The 18,449-nt window shown below is 42.3% G+C and overlaps 1 long non-coding RNA gene across 1 annotated transcript in view; it reads left to right on the top strand.

The window, feature by feature from the left end:
- LOC125614110 overlaps nt 1-12,296 on the top strand; it is a 22,743-nt gene extending 10,447 nt beyond the window's left edge. The window contains exons 3-4 of the long non-coding RNA XR_007344748.1: nt 5,037-5,178; nt 11,770-12,296. This is a non-coding gene — a long non-coding RNA (uncharacterized LOC125614110). The remainder of the gene's footprint in view (nt 1-5,036; nt 5,179-11,769) is intronic.
- The last annotated feature ends 6,153 nt before the right edge of the window (nt 12,297-18,449 follow it).

Raw genomic sequence — 18,449 nt, 5'->3', positions numbered from 1 at the left:
AGGGGGGGGGGAGAAGCAGGGAGACTTCTTCCCAGGAGGGCATCTGGCTGGGGTGACGGCTGGGCTGGCACTGCTCTGAGCCCACCTGGCCAGGCAGGCAAGAGGCGACAGCTGCTTTACGCTCTTATGAGTGCCAGCTTTCCCGAAAGGAGGTCAGCCTCAGAGACCAAACTGCTAATTAGGTCGCATTCTGCTTCCTGCTGCCACTTTAATTTCCACCCCAGAAAACCTTCAGCTGTGAGTCCAAGACCATCAGCCCCTTTCACCCAAATGCAAATGTCTCCAAGGTCTCTCTGGCTGGCTGGCCTTCTGCTGCTGCTAGCCCTGGCTAGCAGCAGCCAGAGCTTCATGAAGGATAGGAGCTTCCTACAGACAGAGACACCTTAGACAAAACTGTTTAGCAAATCTGAAGTCTGCCTGAGTTTGAGCAGCTGAGGGTTGATTTTAGCAGCTCAGTGTTATGAATGAGCCCAGAACCAGGAATCAAGGACTTTGGGCCTATTTTCGACTTTCACACTAATGATCTGAGTGACCTTGGGCAAGTCACTTCCTCTCCCTGAGTCAGTTTCCTTTTATGTAAAATAAATGGGTTGAACTTACCCTTTCCAAGCCTCTGAGATTCTGATAATGATTTAAAACTTATGTCAAATGAAAAAAAGAGCTCATTTTTATCTGTGTTCCTTGTGGATTGGCCTTTTTCTTCCTGAAAACCAAAGCCCTCAGATGAAGTTGTCATCACTAATTCTCCTTTGCCATGGGTGAGACTAAAATAGCCTTCTACCCAAGGCCTCTCAGAAGTCAAGATGCCACTTGGGGGTTGACTTAGGGTCACAAAATGCCACTACAGAGGCTAACCCCAGATTTCCCAGATTCATCTCTCCACACATCCTCTTTACTTCTCTGACCTTGCTTCTGTCCATCTCAACATCAAATCCACTTCCATGACCCTTATCCAAGCCTTCTCCAAAATGGCCCTGGTATCACTCATTTACTCCTAACTGAAATCAGCTTGTTGCCTTTCCCGGGTATATCTGCATTTTTAGCCTCCTATTGCAGATGCTTCAAAGTCCAGTTGTCTTCTCCCAGGTGCTCCTTCTGCCAGCTACCAGGACTGTCAGCTGCAGGGTCCTTCTCTGAGATCTGCGCTCAGCTGACAGGAGCTTTTTTACCCAAGGTCACACTCTGTTCCTGGGGGTGGAGGGCAGTACCAAGGTCCAGCCCATTTGTTCAGGACACAAGGCCATCCCAGCTCTGGAGTCACCCGAGGAATCAGCTGGGGTGTCTGTTGTAACTGCATTGCAGTTTAGCTGATCTCTGTCCCATCCTGCCGCCCTTCCTCCCTAATAAGGGTCGCTCCCATGGGCACTTCTAATAAACTTCTTGCATGCCAATCTCTGACTCAAATTGTGCTTCCCAGGAAACCCAACCTAAGATGCCTCATTTCTTTGGGCTGCATCCATAGGCAAAGGAATTGTGGCTCCGTGGGCGGGGGCATGTCTGAGGGCAGTTTCCTTCCTGAAATCATATTGTTTATCCACTGACCTTCTGGCAAAGCAAAAGGACAATCCCTTGGGCCCTGTTTTACATCTGCCCCCATGCTATAGAGGGTGGGGGTCCCAGGTTTTGAGTTCCTCTCCAGATAGTTCACACAGGTTTGCAAAATTCAGAGGCAACAACACCCAGATACACTCCCTGAAGCATGAGCTCTTAAGCTCTGGCCCTGGTCCAGGGGCACCCTCCCTGTCTCCTCTGGCATTGCTTCCTGGTTGCTAGGTGTTGCAGCATTGCCCTTGCATCACACTTTGACCCAGGAATATATTGCATCATGAACTCTTATTACATATTTAGTGACACCAGCCCACCCTGAAAGCAGCCCATGACATCTCTCCTATGCACGACATGGAGAGATACAGGCAGGGTGTCTGGAATCAGAAAGGGTCCTTGGCAGTGTTCTATTCTACCACTCCTGGCTTACAGCCAATGGAAAAACAAAATATACCTGGGATATTCATGCAGCAAATTCTTGTGGTCCCCTAGTCTGTGCCAGGTTCCTGCCACCAGCTGAGACCCAAGAGATGAGCAAAATTGGGTAAATCTGGTCCTGACCTTTGAAGAGCTCCCCTAAAGAAACAACTGCAAACCAGCATGACAAATGCCATAGTATGTGACCTGCTGGCTCAGGGAATAAGAAAAAGGAGGTTCTAGTCTCCCTAGAAAAGGGTTTGGAAACAGGTGCCATTTTCCTCCTTCACCCATGGGGCAAAGATTACAGAGCCAAATAGGGCCATTTTTGCATCAGTGTATGTATATTTACAATCTGCTTGGTAACTGGGGAGGGTGGTCATTGCCCACCAGGCTGCTAGGGTCATCTGTTCAGATGAAGGGAGCTTATAGGTGCCTTCAGTTCTTACTTGGGTCTTTTGCTTTACCTGTGTTGAGGCCAGAGGAAATATGCAGAGAAAGCCCACAGAGGGAACTGCTGCTGGCCCTACCCCAAGGTTCGCCCTCTCAACCTGCCTTGCTCCAAGCCCCAGATGAGTCCTAGGCATGGTTTAAAGGTGGGCTGCACAATGGCTGCTTCGGCTTGTGCATTTTTTAAATTTTTTTGGTCCCTATGTGCCAACACTCTCCTGAGTGCAGGGACTGTTGTAGTGAATAAGACTGAACACATATGGTTGGAGTGGATACCAGGCCATCCCCCGACCCTGCAAAATAAATAAATAAATAAAGAGGTACTAATGGTACAGTGAGAGCCCAGAACAGGGTACTCACTCCAGTCTTGGGCTGTAAGCAGGGAGATCAGAGGTGGCTTCCCGGAGGAGTTACCATGGAAGCTGAGACTTGAAATAAGAGGAGTTAGCCAGCAAAGAGGGAAAATGGTGTTGAGACAAAGATCCAAGTGTTACAGGGAGAGAGCAGCTCCGTGAATTGGTTTTAGACCTGGAGGCAAAAGAGAACCTCAGTATAGCTGGGGCTAAGAGTGTGAGAAAGGAATGAAATGTGAGAATGGGCAGAAGCAGTTGGAGGGAGGTACAAGGATCTAGGCGATATTTTGTAGGTAGACCCAATAAACTGGGTGAGTGATTGATAAGGGGGAGGAGGAGGAGGAAGTACACAAGGTCAGGTGAAGACAGTGCACAAGGGTTGGGCTTGAGAGACTGGAAGGATGGTAAAGCAGTTCCCTGTTATCAAGGGCAAAGGCCAGGAGCAGATTTCCAGATGCAGAGGATAAGCACATTATTAACATGCTGTATTTGAGAAGGCCTTGAGACTCCAGGGAAATGTAGAGATACTGAAAGGACGAATCTAGGCTGGAAGGTAGAGATGGTGACACATCAGAATATAGGCAGATTGGCATCAAAATCCCAGGAATGGAGGAGAAAGAAAATGGCCAAGACTAGACTCCCCCTGAGGAACAAACTTCAGGAAATGGCCATAGTAACAGGCACCTGCTAGCAACCAGTGAGCAAAAAAGTAGATTGGAGATATAGATGCCAAGAGGAAATTCAGTTTCAAGATGGCGGTTGGCCATTGGTGCCAAATGTTGCTGGGAAGTCAGGTGGGCTGAGAAATGGAAATTGTCTATGATGTGAGCAGTGCCAATGGCCTGTGGCACACTACAAGGGTAGAAAAGGAAGACAGCCCTAAATATGGGTAAGGACATTTTGGGGTCATCACGTCAGTTGAAGAGACCCTAAACAGAGCATAGAGGGTAACCCATCCTATAACAACACACCTTGGAAGTTTTGGATGGGAGGGCAGTTTTCTCTGACAATACTGCCATTTGAGAGAATGTAGACCTTATGCTTCTCCAGTTGTTCCTTGGCACCTGTGTCCCCCCTGTAAGCAAGCATTCAGTGATTACTATAAGGAACAGGAACCAATGTATCAGCTGACCACTGAAGGAAGCTAAGGATCAGAGAGTCCGACTTACCCCCAGTCATCAGAAGGTGCTCCTGACAACTGCCAGTTGGAGTGAAGAGAAACAGGCTGCACCAGAAATATGGCCTGTCCCATCTTCAGGGACTTCTTTTCAAGAGTAATCTTTTTTGTTTAAAAGAAGGAGAAAAGGCCCCTTTATAAAAACAAAGCCTCAATGCCCTCAAGATTAAAGGGTAGACAACTTAATAGAAGGAACATCTTTAGGGTACTTTTGGGGGGTAGGGAGACATCCCCACCTTAAGTTCCTTTCTTCCTCTCCTGTCCAATGGCTCCCACAGACACCATAAATGACTTCAGTAGCCACTTTTGGGGGATCCTTCCTTTAAAACTCTGACCCTAGATTAGATATAAGGTCGTCTTTCATTTTAACCATGCAAATTGCTGTGAAAGTTACAAATTTTAAAAATAAAATCTGAAATTCTAGGAGCAAAGGAATAGGAATACCCTCTCTCTGCAGATGTATTAATCAAGCCATGTTAATCAAATAAAGGGTTCTAATTGTACCAGAGTTAGGGCTTTTTCCTTCCAAGAAAAGATCTCTTGTCACACAGACCCTTCCTGGAGACATACAAACATGATAATCCATCCCTGGGGAACATTGAAGCCTTCTCCATGTGCCCATCAGCACACAAACACCTAGGCCAGTGTTCTTGAAATTGAGTGTACATCTGAATCACCAGGAAGATTCATTAAAACAAAGTGCTGGGCCCACTTTCTGAGTTTCTGATTCAGCAGGTCTTGGGTAAGGCCTGAGAACCTGCATTTCTAACAAGTTCCCAGATGATACTGATACTGTGTTCCAGGGATTGTGGATTGCACTTTGAGAACCACTAGTCTAGGCCCAGGTTGATGACTATTTAGAATGTAAGCCACGTAGCCCTGCCTTGTGCCCATGGTGGAGAGAGCTAACCTGTCAACTTCTGCTTTTCCACTAAGCCTGATAGTGGTTTTGGAACCCGTATCTTCTCAGGAGTACTGCACATAGTCATTAAATAAGGTTGAATGCCAAGATGTTTTCTTAGCTGATTATGTTTAATATACCCAATCTAAAAAAATGATAACTACTGTCTTAATTTTTTTTTGCACTGCTATAGCAGAATACTGCAAGTTGGGTAATTTACAAAGGAAAGGAATCTATTGGCTTATGATTCTGGAGGCTGGGAAGTCCAAGGTCATGAAGCTCATATCTGTCAGGGCCTTCTTGTTGTCATCTCATGGGAGAAGGCAAGATGTCAGGTAAGGAAGGAATCTGAACTATACCTTTTATCAGGATCCCTCTCTTGTGATGACTAACTCTCTCCCATGACAATCCAGTTATGAGGGCAGAGACCTCATGACTGAATCAGCTCTCATAAGGCCCCACCTCTTAACACTGTTGCCTTGGGGATGGTTTCCAACACGTGAACTTTGAGAAACAGATACAAACCATATCAAATACCATTTGCCTAGCTACTCAGACCTAATAAAGCCCAGGACTTATCCTCGATTCATTCTTTCCCTTTCCTCTCACAGTGGATCAGCAATATAGTTAACTTCTAACTTGAATAAATATATCCTGAATTTGACCACTTCTCGAATGTCCACCATTTCTTCCCTAGTCTAAGTAACCAGCATCTCCTACCTGGATACCTGGGGGAGACCCCTAATTGGTCTTCCTGCTCCATTCTTGCCCACACTACAATCCATCCCCAACACAGCAACTGGAGGGATCATTTTCAAAATAAGTCATATCATCTCTCTGTGTTTTCACTCTTCAATGGTTTCTAACATCTTTAGAATAAAATCAAACCAAAAATTCTTCCAGTGGCCAGCAAGACTCAAATTGATCTGCATTCTGCCTACCTCTCCGATCTCACCTCCTTTTGCTTCCCACCCCAAATACACATGCACATTCATGGTGTCCTCCCAGCATGCTCCTGTCTGAGGTCTCTCATATTTGCTGTTCCCCCCACCTGGGATGCTCAAGCTCCCAACATCATGCACCTTAGGGCCTCCCACTTCATTTAGGTCTCTAATTGTGGTCACTTTGTTAGGGAGCTCTTCCCATCACCTAGCTCAATTCACCCTCCCATTCATTCCCTCAGCTCTACCCCTATTTAGCTTTCTTCTTAGAACTTATTATTATCTGACACTGTATTATATATTTATTTGGTTGCTTTTCCTCTCCCTTCAGTGGAATGCAAACTTCATGAGAGCAAGAATTTATTCTTTTTTTTATCATCTCTCTGCCATTTCCTCAGTGCCTAGACCATGTCTGGCTCAAAGTATATATTTAACACATGTTTAATGAATGAATGAATTTACTAACAAATTTACCATGACATACTGAGAACTTTTTCAGGATTACTTCATTTAATTTTCATAATGATCTTCAGATTAGATATTACCATCAATTTCCCCATTTTAAGGGTGAGGAAACTGGGCCTGACGGGCTTGAGTTCTTGCCCAAGGCCCTCCATTGTAGGAAGTGGAAGCAGAGGAGAATGCAAGCCTCCCTTACCTGTACACCTGGGCCCTTTCTGTGGCTTCTCACCCGAGGCAGAGCTAAAGTGCATTTCCCATAAGCACATTTCAAGGTCGCCTTTCATCACAGGTTACTTTCCTAGTAACATCTAGCAGGGCACAAGACTCCCAAAAGCAACCAATGCTGCTGGAGTCCAAGTACAAGGAGAATCCAAAATGGCAGCCCTGTTCAGAAGAGGAGTCATGATGGACTGGACCAGGAGGGACATGAAATAAGACTGTGGGCCCCACAGCAAGGTGACACTTCAATAGGACAGAAAAGGACCCCAAATGGAAGACAGGCTGTGCTAAGACAGAATAGAGGCTGTCCTAGTTTTGCTCCAGGCCAGTTTATTATTAGGTCATGTAAGGGTTAACACCAGAGCACCTTGGGCTGGGCACAGCCACTGTGGAGAGTTGAAGGTCATTGCTATTTCGCAAATACAGATTGAGCACATACTCCATTGCTGGCTCTGTGCTGTCGAAATACATTTCCCAAAATATACTTTGGCTGCCCTCACCTGTAGGTACGTCAAGGCAGACATCTGCAGTTTCTCTGTGTCTAAGATTTAGACTCCTTCACAGGCCTCTCAAAAGCCCACACTATATACTGTCATTACCTCTGCTTCACAGCTGAGTTGTATTTGCTACAACAGCTAAAGTGACTATCAAGGTAGCTGATTCCACACACTCTTCCAGGATCTGTTGGATCTCTCTCCTTCCCTTTGCAGCCACAGTTCTTGAGTTGTCCTCACTTGCTACATACCTCCTAACATCTGTTTCTCAGACCACTGTAATCAGGCAGCATTATGACAGCCTCTGAATTGCCATATTCAGTGGACACACTTCTGGCCTCTTTTCCTTAGCCTCTTTCTCTCTCTTTTTTAAAATATTATTTTTAGTTGTAGATGACACAATATCTTTATTTACTTATTTAATTTTATTTATTTAATTTTATTGAGGATCAAACCCAGGGGCTCACACCTGCAAGGCAAGTGCTCTATCACTGAGGTACACTCCCAGCCCCTTAGCCTCTTTCTGATGTACAAAACTGCTGGCACTTCCATTAGTGTGCATGGTTTGGTGATATCACTCTCTCAGGTTTTTCTCCTTCTTTGCTAGCTTTCCCCTACTTTCCTTTCTTCTACTCCAGAAGAAGTCCAGATCAGGGCTTTTCCATGCTTCTATTCTAGATCCTTTGCTCTTCTTATTCTAGAAAGACTTCCCAAATGATTCCTTTAAATCCATGGCTTCAACCACAATTATACCAGGATTCTGCAAATATTTTTGTCTGTTATATTTAAAAATTTTTGCATAGACCCTTCCTTATTAATTTACATGTGGCATACATGCATTACTAATCACTCTATATATTATAAAACCTCTATATAATACAAATGTGGAAAATAGCTAAAATGAGTCTAAATGAAAGCCCTAATCATTTCCTTTCCTTCCCAAAGGGTCATCTTGCTCGCATTCTTCTGGGAGACTACTAATAAGCAAACTGATTACTCTGCCTACTAGACACTAGATGTCAGAGAGATATACCAAAGTCAAATACAGCATGTCCAAAATGGAATTCATTGTATCTCCCCCCAAATAATGCCCTTCAGGAAAGTAACAAATAATGCTGGGAAATAATATTATGTCAGAAAGCAAGAAAGTGCTCAAAGGCAACTGTGCATGTGCCAAGAGGACACAGTACTCTGCTCAAAGGGGACCCCATTGGCCAAAGTTGAGACAATTAGAACATCAATAAAATGATGAAATCCGGGTGCAGCAGGGCATGCCTGTAATCTCAGTGACACAGGAGGCCGAGGCAGGAGGATCACAAGTTCAAAGCCAGCCTCAGCAACTTAGTGAGGTCCTAAGCAACTCAGTGAGACCCTGTCTCTAAATAAAATATAAAAAGTGCTGGGGATGTGGCTCAATAGTTAAGGGCCCCTGGGTTCAATCCCTGGTAACAAAAAATAAAATAAAATAATGACTATAGCTCATTATAACATATTGTGTGTATATGTGGAAAAAAAAAACCAGGAGTCTACAGTTATACTTTTTTAAAAAAATGGTGAAGTGGGTGGGAAGCACAGGGGAAATTTCTTCTTTACAGATATATGCCAGCTAATAAATATATTAGAAATGACAGATTTACAAAATCAATATTTTACAACCTACAGTAGGATAATTGATTCAGGCAAGACTCACTAATAGATGGTGCTGGGCGAAATGCTTTTCAGAACAAGATATTTTACCCAGTGACACAGTATCACCCCCAGTTACTGATTAATTACAAAGGGGGAAGTTGCCTTTATAGTGGAGAGATCAAACAGCATCATTAATAATAGGGTAATAATAGAACAAACAACTATTATATGTCTCTTGATGTGACACATCAGCACTTATGCAGAATTCTCACTCAAAATGTGCAACCTGAATCTAATCAGCCATCCTCAGACTGTGGCTCATTCTATAAGACAACTGGCCTGAACTCTTTAAAAAAAGTCATTTCATAAAAGAAAAAAGCAGAAGGGGCTATTTAAATTAAAGAAAACTAAAGATATAGGACAACCACACACAATTCATGATCCTTGGCTTCAATCTTTTTTAAAAAAAGCCCTTTAGTACACAATCAGGGAAATTTAATTGCAGACTATGTATTTAATGATATTATTGATCAATGTTAAATGTCCTGGGTATTGAGTTTTGGAGGAGAACGTCCTTACTCTTAGGAAATACACATTGATATATCTAGAGATGAGATGTTATGATATCAGCAACTTACATATGGTCCAGTTAAAAATGTATATTTGTGAATGTTTGTACACTGAAAATAAGAATGAGAAAGACTGAGAGGGAAAGACAGAAATTAATCCAGTACCACAAAGAGTAACAACTGGAAGAACCCAGGAGAATCACATAGAGTTATACATTGTACTATTCTTTTGATTTTTCTTCAGGTTTAAACATTTTCAAAGGAAAATATGGGGAAACAAGCAAACAAACTTTGACCCTGCTCCTGATAACACAAAAGTTATCAGGGACCAGAATAGAACAAGTTTTATTTGATTAACTTACAAACTTGAACTTTTTCCTGAAAGCTATGTCATGGAAAGATTTTAAACAGAAAAATGATGTGATCAGATTAGATGGAGGAGGTGAGAGAGAAGATCACAGTGTGACTCCATCTTCTGGATTCTTCTTTGTTCTCATCTCCATATCTAGATATCCATATTCTAAAAAAAATCTCCCTTCTAAATATCCCTCTCCTTTATCTGACACTTAGTTCTTTTATCCCCATGACAAGTGACTTGGTTCACAGCCCAATCCTTGTATCTGGATGACTAGTCCCCCTTTTCTACCACAGTGTCTCCAAATCACTCTTTAGTTCAGGCCAGAGTGACCTTTCAAAATGCAAATAAAAAAGCGTTACTGTTTAAATATTTCAGTGATTCCTCTAGGTAAATATTCTTTAGCTAATCACCTGTTCCCCTTTATTCATGGGTAATACATTCTAAGACCCTCCCCAGAGGAGGACTAAAATTGCAGATACTTCTGAATCCTAATATACTATGTTTTTTCCTATACATACATGCCTATGATAAAATTTAACTCTAAGTTAGGCACAGTTAGTGATAAATAATGATTAACCATGAAATTAAAAAATCAACATATTAAGTAATTTTTATTTTACTTAATACACAAGCACTATGATACTGAGACAGTCAATCTGATAACTAAAGTGACTAACGGATAGGTAACATATACAGGGTGGATACATTAGGTAAAGGGATGATTCACATCCCAGAAGGGCTATGCAAGATTGCATCATTCTTAGTCAGAACAGTGCATAATTAAAACATAATTTTTTTATTTCTGGAATTTTCTATTTGATATTTTTGGACCATGGTTGACTGTGGATAAATGAAACTGTGATAAACAAAACCATGTAGAAGGTGTAGGGTAGACTGCTATACATATCTAGGTCTGTCTTCCTGACAACCTCTTTAAGCTACTCCTACTGCTACATTCCCAGGTCTGTTCAATGTCCCAGCTGATCCCATAGCAATGCCAAAAAATGTCCTGGTTCTGTACACCTTTGGGCATTTGCACAATGTTTTCCTGCTTAAAGGGAATGCGTATTTTCCCTTCTCTCGATTTGGACTGCCTCTATCCATCCATCAAAACTTAGCTTAAATTGTCCTCTCCTATGGAAACCTTCCCTGATTACACCAAGCCTAAGCTTCTTGGACCTCCTCTATTTCCCTAGTCCATCTAATAATGCCATTGTAACTCTTCATCTTGATTGCATCTTTTTCCCCCATTAGATTCTGAGGCCCTTGGAGGTAGGGGCTATGTTTTTTTTTTTTCAATGATATCTGAGCCTGGCAGACGGTGGTGCTAAATAAATGATGATTGAACGAATGAATGAATGTAACACAAATGGGAATATCAGTTAGGATTCTTCCATGAGAAGCACCAAAAATCAACTCTGGCATGGAAAGAAATTCACTAGAAGGATAATCCATATTACATACTGTAGGAGGAGAGCTTCCAAAACCTGGGAGGTAGAAACATACACAGACTGTGAACTGGAGCAGCAGAACATTGTCAAGAGTTTCTTAAAGTCACTGTCATTGTATGAATACAACAAATAAGATAATTATACACTAAAATCATGGATGTTGTGTCATTTTCTACATGTATGCTCAAAAGAACCCTACAAAATGGAGCAGACACACAGGAGCATTGGAAATATGGCCTGGGTTCCAGACACTGAGAACCAGGGTCTCTGCTCTTCATTCTCCAAGTTGGCCAAACACATTGAACTCAATATCTCTTATGATCCCACTGAGATCACCTTGTTGCAAATATTTTCTATGATTGCAGGAAAATATTTTGAGGGTTGAGATTTCAAAATATTATTTGTTTCTTTGGGGCCTCTGCCCTCCCTTTGCATAGGGGTACTGTCCCCAGAGCTTCAAATAGCTTAAGTTTATAGGCACTTTCAAGAATCCACCTTCCCCTTTCTCCTCACTGAGAAGGGCTGCCTGGGGTGCTATCCCCTTTCTGACCTGAGGAGAAACCTCGCTGTCAGTGAACTGACCACCCCAGGGCCCTACTTTCATCATCCCTGCTACTGTTCCAGCTGCGAAGTGTTGGTGTGGAAGGGGGAGAGATAATGTGTACAGAGAAGGGATGCCTTATCAAGAGTCAGGCAGGGCAGATGAAAGTCACACCTGAGAAGCCCCAGGTGGTTCAGAAAGGACAAAAGTCCCCCTCCTTTACTTTGCCTTCTACTGACTGGCCTTTTATACTTTCTTACAGTACCTCCTTTGTAAACTCCCTCTGCCTGAAGACTTGAGACCATTGTCTTGCTGCCACCCCAGTCACTTGGAATAAGATGCCTCTCGTGTGACCAAAACCAACGAACTGCTAGAATGAGTCCTAGCACCTTTGAGAACAAGGGTGACCTATTTCTCTCACCCGCAGGAGTTCAACTTTTAAAAAGAGGAAAGAGTCACTAGACAGTTATATTCATACCGCCACAAGAGAACGCCAACATGGCCACCTTAAATAAACCCCTGGAGTCAGGACATCTCTGTGTGATTTGTATAAAAATTGACATGAGGAGTCACCTCCAAGCTTGCTCACCCTGTAAACTGCTTGCCCTGAGGCTTCTAGACTCCTTGCCTCCATCTACAGCAACCCAGCCTCAACTGGGATGTCTTAACCAGGGTCTCCTGTGGTGTATCACATATGGATTCTCAGCCTTTATGCATCCAGAATATTCTTTTGCCCCCTGAAGCTCCAGAGTCCATGCATCTGAAGTCAATAAATATTGTAAGACTCCACCTCCATGTACTATTGCAGCTGGAGGCCTGTCCCAGAGCAGGCTCAGATAATTTTGGCATGAAGCCGCTTGCTTGCTGTTTAAAAGTATGTCCTAAAACTGATAGCTAACACAAACATTCAGATCTTACTGCTGCTTTTGGTTGCAGTCTGATCCAAATTCTCCCTTGACCTGTCCTTTGCTGCCTTGCTGGCCTCTCACCCTGCTGATCCTCTAGCTACTGCCCTATTTCTTCTTGGTTGGAGTTCAGAATACTCCAACATGCATAGCTTTCCTCCTAGTCCATAATTAGAACAGCAATAGATGGATCAGGAAGGAACCAAATGTCTGATTGCTGGCATCTGGCTTCATCTTTCTACTTGCTCAGCAGCAACTTCCCAAATACGACGCCCAGGGCCTTTTCCATAAAGACCATTAGGCTCCTGAGGGTCCCTACTAGAAGTGTTCTTCTAGGAGATGTCTCTGGTCATACAATGATTACCACCATTGCTGTCATCAGTACCATCGTTAACAAATGGCAATGCGTTATTTTTTGAACAGCACTTAACTTCTTTTAAAGCACTTAAACATGTATTATCTCGTTTGCTCCTCATGACAATTCTATCATGTATTTCCATTTATCAGATAAAACTGGTTGTTCAACAAAGTCACTTGGTCAAGGCCACATGAGTGCCGGGCCTGACCTACACTTAAGGTTGACCAACAGGTGGTACGATGTCAGAAAAAAAGAACACAGACTTTGACCGCAGAGAAGTTTTGGTTTCAAGCCAACTTAGATTCGAATTTGTTTTTTTCCACCTGTCTGGCAATGTACTCCCATTTGACAAAATTCTCAATGTGTGCCTAGGAGCATGCTATAGAAGGTGCTCGTGAGGATGAGACCCAATGTAAGAAGGCACAACTCCCATTGGAACCCCTGGCTGCCATCTTTCTTAGTCAACAGCCCTTCACTCCACACCATCAATTTGAGAATGTTTTGCTAGTACAGAGAAGAAACCCTAACCTTCAAGTTCTTGCTCAGATAATGCTGGCTCTAGCAAAAGACTGAATTACTCCTGGCAGGAGAATAGGAATCCTTCATACCCTTGAAACAACATACACATCCCAAGTGCTTACAGGATGTAAAAATTTAGTATTGCACATTTGATACCAAGTAAGTCTTCCTGTCTTTCCTTCTTCATGAGTTGAACTTGATTCCAAGCTATTAAAATTCATTTGGTAAAATCTCTCCCCTGACAGTTCTTAGCAGCTCCATTTTTAGTGAAGGGGCTGCCCTTCCATTAGGGGCAACAAAGTAGAAAAGCCAGAAAGTTGCAAGAGGAGAGGGAGGCCAAGTAGCCAAGCTCTGTGCTTTCCAAAATCTGTTTTACAGAAACATGAACCCCCGTACATGTTCAGGAACAGCTTAGAGCAGCAATAGATGGATCAGGAAGGAACCAAATGTCTGCAATGTGGCCCTGAGTGTGTCCTTATACCCAGGGGGAAACTCTGTCACCTTGCTTGTGACACTGCATTTCATTCAGACAGCTCCACAGAGCTGAAAACCTTTTGCTCTGATGGATGAAAATCAGCTTTGGAATAGGAAAGTACTTAGAGTCACTGGGGAATGAATATAATCTCCAAAACACATTTACTGCTCACATTCAAATGAAGATTAAATGATTCCTTTAATACTCATCAACTCTATTAAACTTCATAGAAGCAAAACCTTTTGAAATAAATTAGCCAGATACTTTCTGGAAACAACAAGCATTTGAGGCTGCATTCTCCTATGCCATTATCCACCTTCCTGTCAATCCAGGGAAGTACCCTGATGAAAAGGAGGAGGGGAAGAAGGAAGCCAGCAAACTTGGGGACAGCATACACCCTACATGCCTGGCAAGGTGTGGGGCAGTGGAAATATGTCACATCATTTGATTTCCCCAACAACTTTGAGAGGTAGCTACTATTATTATCACCCATATACAAAGAGGAAAATGGAGGGTCAGAAAACTAGGAAATGGTATATTGGGCTCTCAAACTGATTTCAAATACCCTGAATTGCTTCTCTGTTTGAATTTAAGCCCAAGATAGGTATGGGAATTATGGTGACATAATGCAATTAGAGATCAATGATTAATCATTTGGGTTTGGAAATCTGACCACTTGGCTCAAATCCTGTTTCTTTTGCTTTCTAGTTGTGAAAGCTCAGGAAGGATATTCAGTTTTTCTAAGCCTGCAAAATTGAGCTGCTAATAATAAAGTACAGAGAACAATGCTTGACATACTGTAAACAATCAAAATCCTTGAGATTAAGCCAGGTGTGGTGGTACACACCTGTAATCCCAGCAGCTCAGAAGCCTGAGGCAGGAGGATCGTGAATTCAGACTCAGCCTTAGCAAATTAGTGAGGCCTTAAGCAACTCAGGGAGACCCTGTTTCTAAATAAAATATAGAAAAGGGCTGGGGATGTGTCTCAGTGGTTAAGTGCTCCTGGGTTCAATCCCTGGTACCCCATCCAAAAAGTTCATTGAACTAGAAGTAGACAAATGTCTTAAAATATGTACCTCAGAATCAGATGCTGAATAAATAATTTGGTTGCATGGAGTTAATTAAACAAACATCTAAATTAGCTAACTCTGGAAAGATAGACAAAGGAGTGGAGTTGTATTGCAGGGAAGAGAAGAAAGCCTAGATAGGGTGCATGGATCATTGTAGGAAACTGAGACTCAGTCCCACTGCATACCTGTGGAGGAGGTATAGAACTCAGACCTCAGGATGATCCCACTTATGAGAAGAGGAAGCTGGGGGGTTCATCCTCCAGCACCATCCATCACTGAAGGGAGTGCTATGCTTAGAGGTATTAACCCCTTGACACTTCTGGCCTGCTCATGATCCAGCAGAGAATCTTTCAATGAAGTTTGGGGTGCTCACAAAATGATGTTGATGGCTAAGACTAAAATGGTGAGTGCTGAAGGAGTATGGGAAGGGTAACAACAATATCTATTAAAACAACTTTGAAGGCTCAGTTGATGCTTGTTCTGGTCACTGTGAGCTGGCCCCTTAGTAGGGGCCCTAAGGACCCAGGGATCTAAGACTAGAGAGTGTCCATATCATTATGATTTTCTGGAAAGCAGCTTAAACATCCAACCATAGCCCCATCTGAGGACAGGTTTATTTTACCACAGAGGCCATTTCTAAGACCAAAACTACAGTGTGTGAATGTGTGTGTTTGTGTGTGTGTGTGTATTGAAAAGGGATGTCCCTGGAACAACAGTCATGACAGCGATTACTCTATCTTAAGTATGACCCAACATACTCAGTTATGGACAGTTCCTCTGTTGGTCCCAGACAAGAGATACCCTTGCTCTGAGCCATATATTTCAGAGGATCCCTCTCCAGCTTTCCTCTGTCTAAACCTTTCCTTATGAAGTGAGGTGTTCAGAGGGGTAAGAGAAAGTACCTAGGGCTTGTTCAGGTTTCTGAAAGTGAACCACACAGCTGATGGCCAGCCAAAGAGTGGCTGTTTCCAAAAGTATAATGACAAATCTTGGACACATAGACTCAAGTGTCAGGGGCCAGCATGAGCCTGGGGACACACCAAGTTCTGAATGTAATCCACCTCAGTCTGGAAGGAGACTGCCATAATTAAGTAGATGAGAATAAAATCTCCTATGAAGTTCTCCCTCCTTCTCAAAGAAAGTATCCAAAGTATGAATTGATTAATGCTCATTATAAAGAAAGTGAAAAGTACAGGTGAGCATAAATAAAAAAGTAAAACACATTATTCCTTACTCTTATAGGAAACTAAAATCAGTACTTACTTGTTTTCTAGTTTTTATGAATGTGCTATAAAGTGGCTGTGGAGTAATATAGCTAATTATAGCTGTATCTTGGTCATCTAAAACTTTCTAAGAAGAAGCATTTCAAAAATTTTCCTTTAGTGAGCAACGTGATTGCTGGGAAAAAATCACATAATTTTATTAATATCATCATTAATATGGTGTCTTATTAGATTAGCAATAATCTAATCACACTGTGGAAATTCTTTCAAGAATATTAGCAAGAAATCACTTCTGTGGCTTCTGAATAAAAGTAATTCAATCATGACCTATCAAAGTCATGTTGGCTAGAATTGTAGGAGGCAGAAAAGTATAGAAGGATGTCAATTGTTTAAGCTCCAGTCCCTTGAAGGATGATGGTTTCCAGTGGCCAGAGCTGAGTAATGGATAAAAGTGGGGATGAGAGAAGGGGATTGGCCAGGCTGAATTTATTCTCATCTTCATTCACAAATTCTATCATCATTTATTAAGTGCCTACCATGTACCAGAAACAAGGCTATGTTTGAGGAGCTCATAATGCTGGGATGGATACTTCTTTTGTTACAGTTCCAACATCCACTTTATCTGTAATTATAACTACCACTTTGCGTCTCTCAGCTCTCAAGGCTTAGGCAATTCATTTCCACTTCTGGACTCCATGAGTGAGGCACATGACCTCTTTCAAAAGACCTCTATCCTCCAGACCACAAGGATTGGTTAGAGATGAGTGCATAATGCAAGTCAGGTCAATGAGATCAACAAGACTTGTGTGTGGTTCTAGTTCAGGAAAAAAAGTTTCTTTGTCTTCTTGGCAGGAATTCTGCGATAATTTGAGCTTGAAGCTCCTAAGGAACAACATCCAAAGCAAGAAAACACAAGAAACTTGAAAATGGAGCTCACCTAGATAGATGGTGGAGATATTCTGGTCAAACTGCAACTGAAGGTGGAATTCCCAGTGACATAAACCATTAAGTTTTCATTTTGGTTTAAGCCATGTTTTGTTTTTGGACACTTGAAATAAAAAGATACTGAGATGAAAATAGAAGGAACTATTTACAATATCACAGGATGTGTTCTATAACAACAGGGTGAGTTATGATAAGAATCCAGTGTCCTTATTGGAGAGTATATAAGAGAATTCCTCTTCATATCTGGGTAATCTGGAAACTCTAGGGAAATGTGACATGGACCTGGGAATAAATGCAAAGTGATCAAGCAGAAGAATGAGTGGCTCAGAAATAAAAGCTTTCTTATGTCAGACCTGGAAGACTTAGATGGGTTGATACTAGTTAGGGATTGGAATTTTCTCTCTATTGACATTGGAAAGCCCTTTCCTGAAATAAAAGCCCTAAATTCCTAAAGGAAGGGCTGATCTCCATATTGTGGCCATTAAGTCCTCCTTAAGCCCTGTAAACCCAGAGTTGGATCACTTAAGACTAGAGTGAGTCCTTTCCCCTTCTTATACCAGCTGACCCTCACCTGCAAGAGTTCTAGTAATGAGCTGGAGTTAAGTCCTAAAGGCCTGGTCCTAGGAGCAAGGTGAGCAGGTCTGTCACTGCATTGTTACTTACCCTGTTGACAATTTCAATAGAACTTGTGCCAAGAAGGCATTTGACTCAGCCTATTGAGTATGCAAAGGTTTAAAACAACTGTTGTCTTCCTTAAACTTATTTTCAGGGACTATTGTTTCTGGAACATAAGCTCTTACCTCCTTAAATGCCTACATTTTCTTTTCTTTACAGATTTTTTTGAAGGTAGCAGAAGCCCAGCTATTTCTTTCTGGTTTTATCTATCAGTCCTTACGAAAAGTCATGAAACCAAAGGTCCAAGTTCTAGGATTTAGCACGAGCTGCATGAGAGACTCAGGGCCTAGTGTACTTTACACATGAGTCAATTTCCCAATTTGCCAACTCCCACTCCTGTGGAGTTAACAGGGAACTTTTCCGGGGGCAAGTGTGCTGGAATATCACAATTAGGATAACTTTGAAGAATTCACAGGTTCATGGAACCACAACTGGGGAATCAATAAGAGACCATCTAGTCTCATTCTTCAGGAAACATGAGAAATCAAGGCTCAAGAATCCAAAGGGATTAGACAAGTCAATTAAGGAGAATGATGACTCAGGCCTGGGCCTTCCAGGATTTTTAAAATAACTCAAGTCTTATAAAACAAGTATAAAGGAAAAAAAGAATGATAGCAAACAATAATAGCCACAATAACATCCAGGTAGCAGATATTCCACATTTTTTGATTAGTATCTTTGGTGAATTCAAGTGCATACAATGACCTAGTTTATCAATTCTGACCTAGAATCACTCAATCTCTCTCTCTCTCTCCCTCCTCCCCCCCCCCCC

The sequence above is a fragment of the Marmota marmota genome, unplaced genomic scaffold (assembly GCF_001458135.2).
Source record: "Marmota marmota marmota unplaced genomic scaffold, marMar, whole genome shotgun sequence".
NCBI lineage: Eukaryota > Metazoa > Chordata > Mammalia > Rodentia > Sciuridae > Marmota > Marmota marmota.
This window is presented reverse-complemented; position numbering and strand designations above follow the sequence as displayed.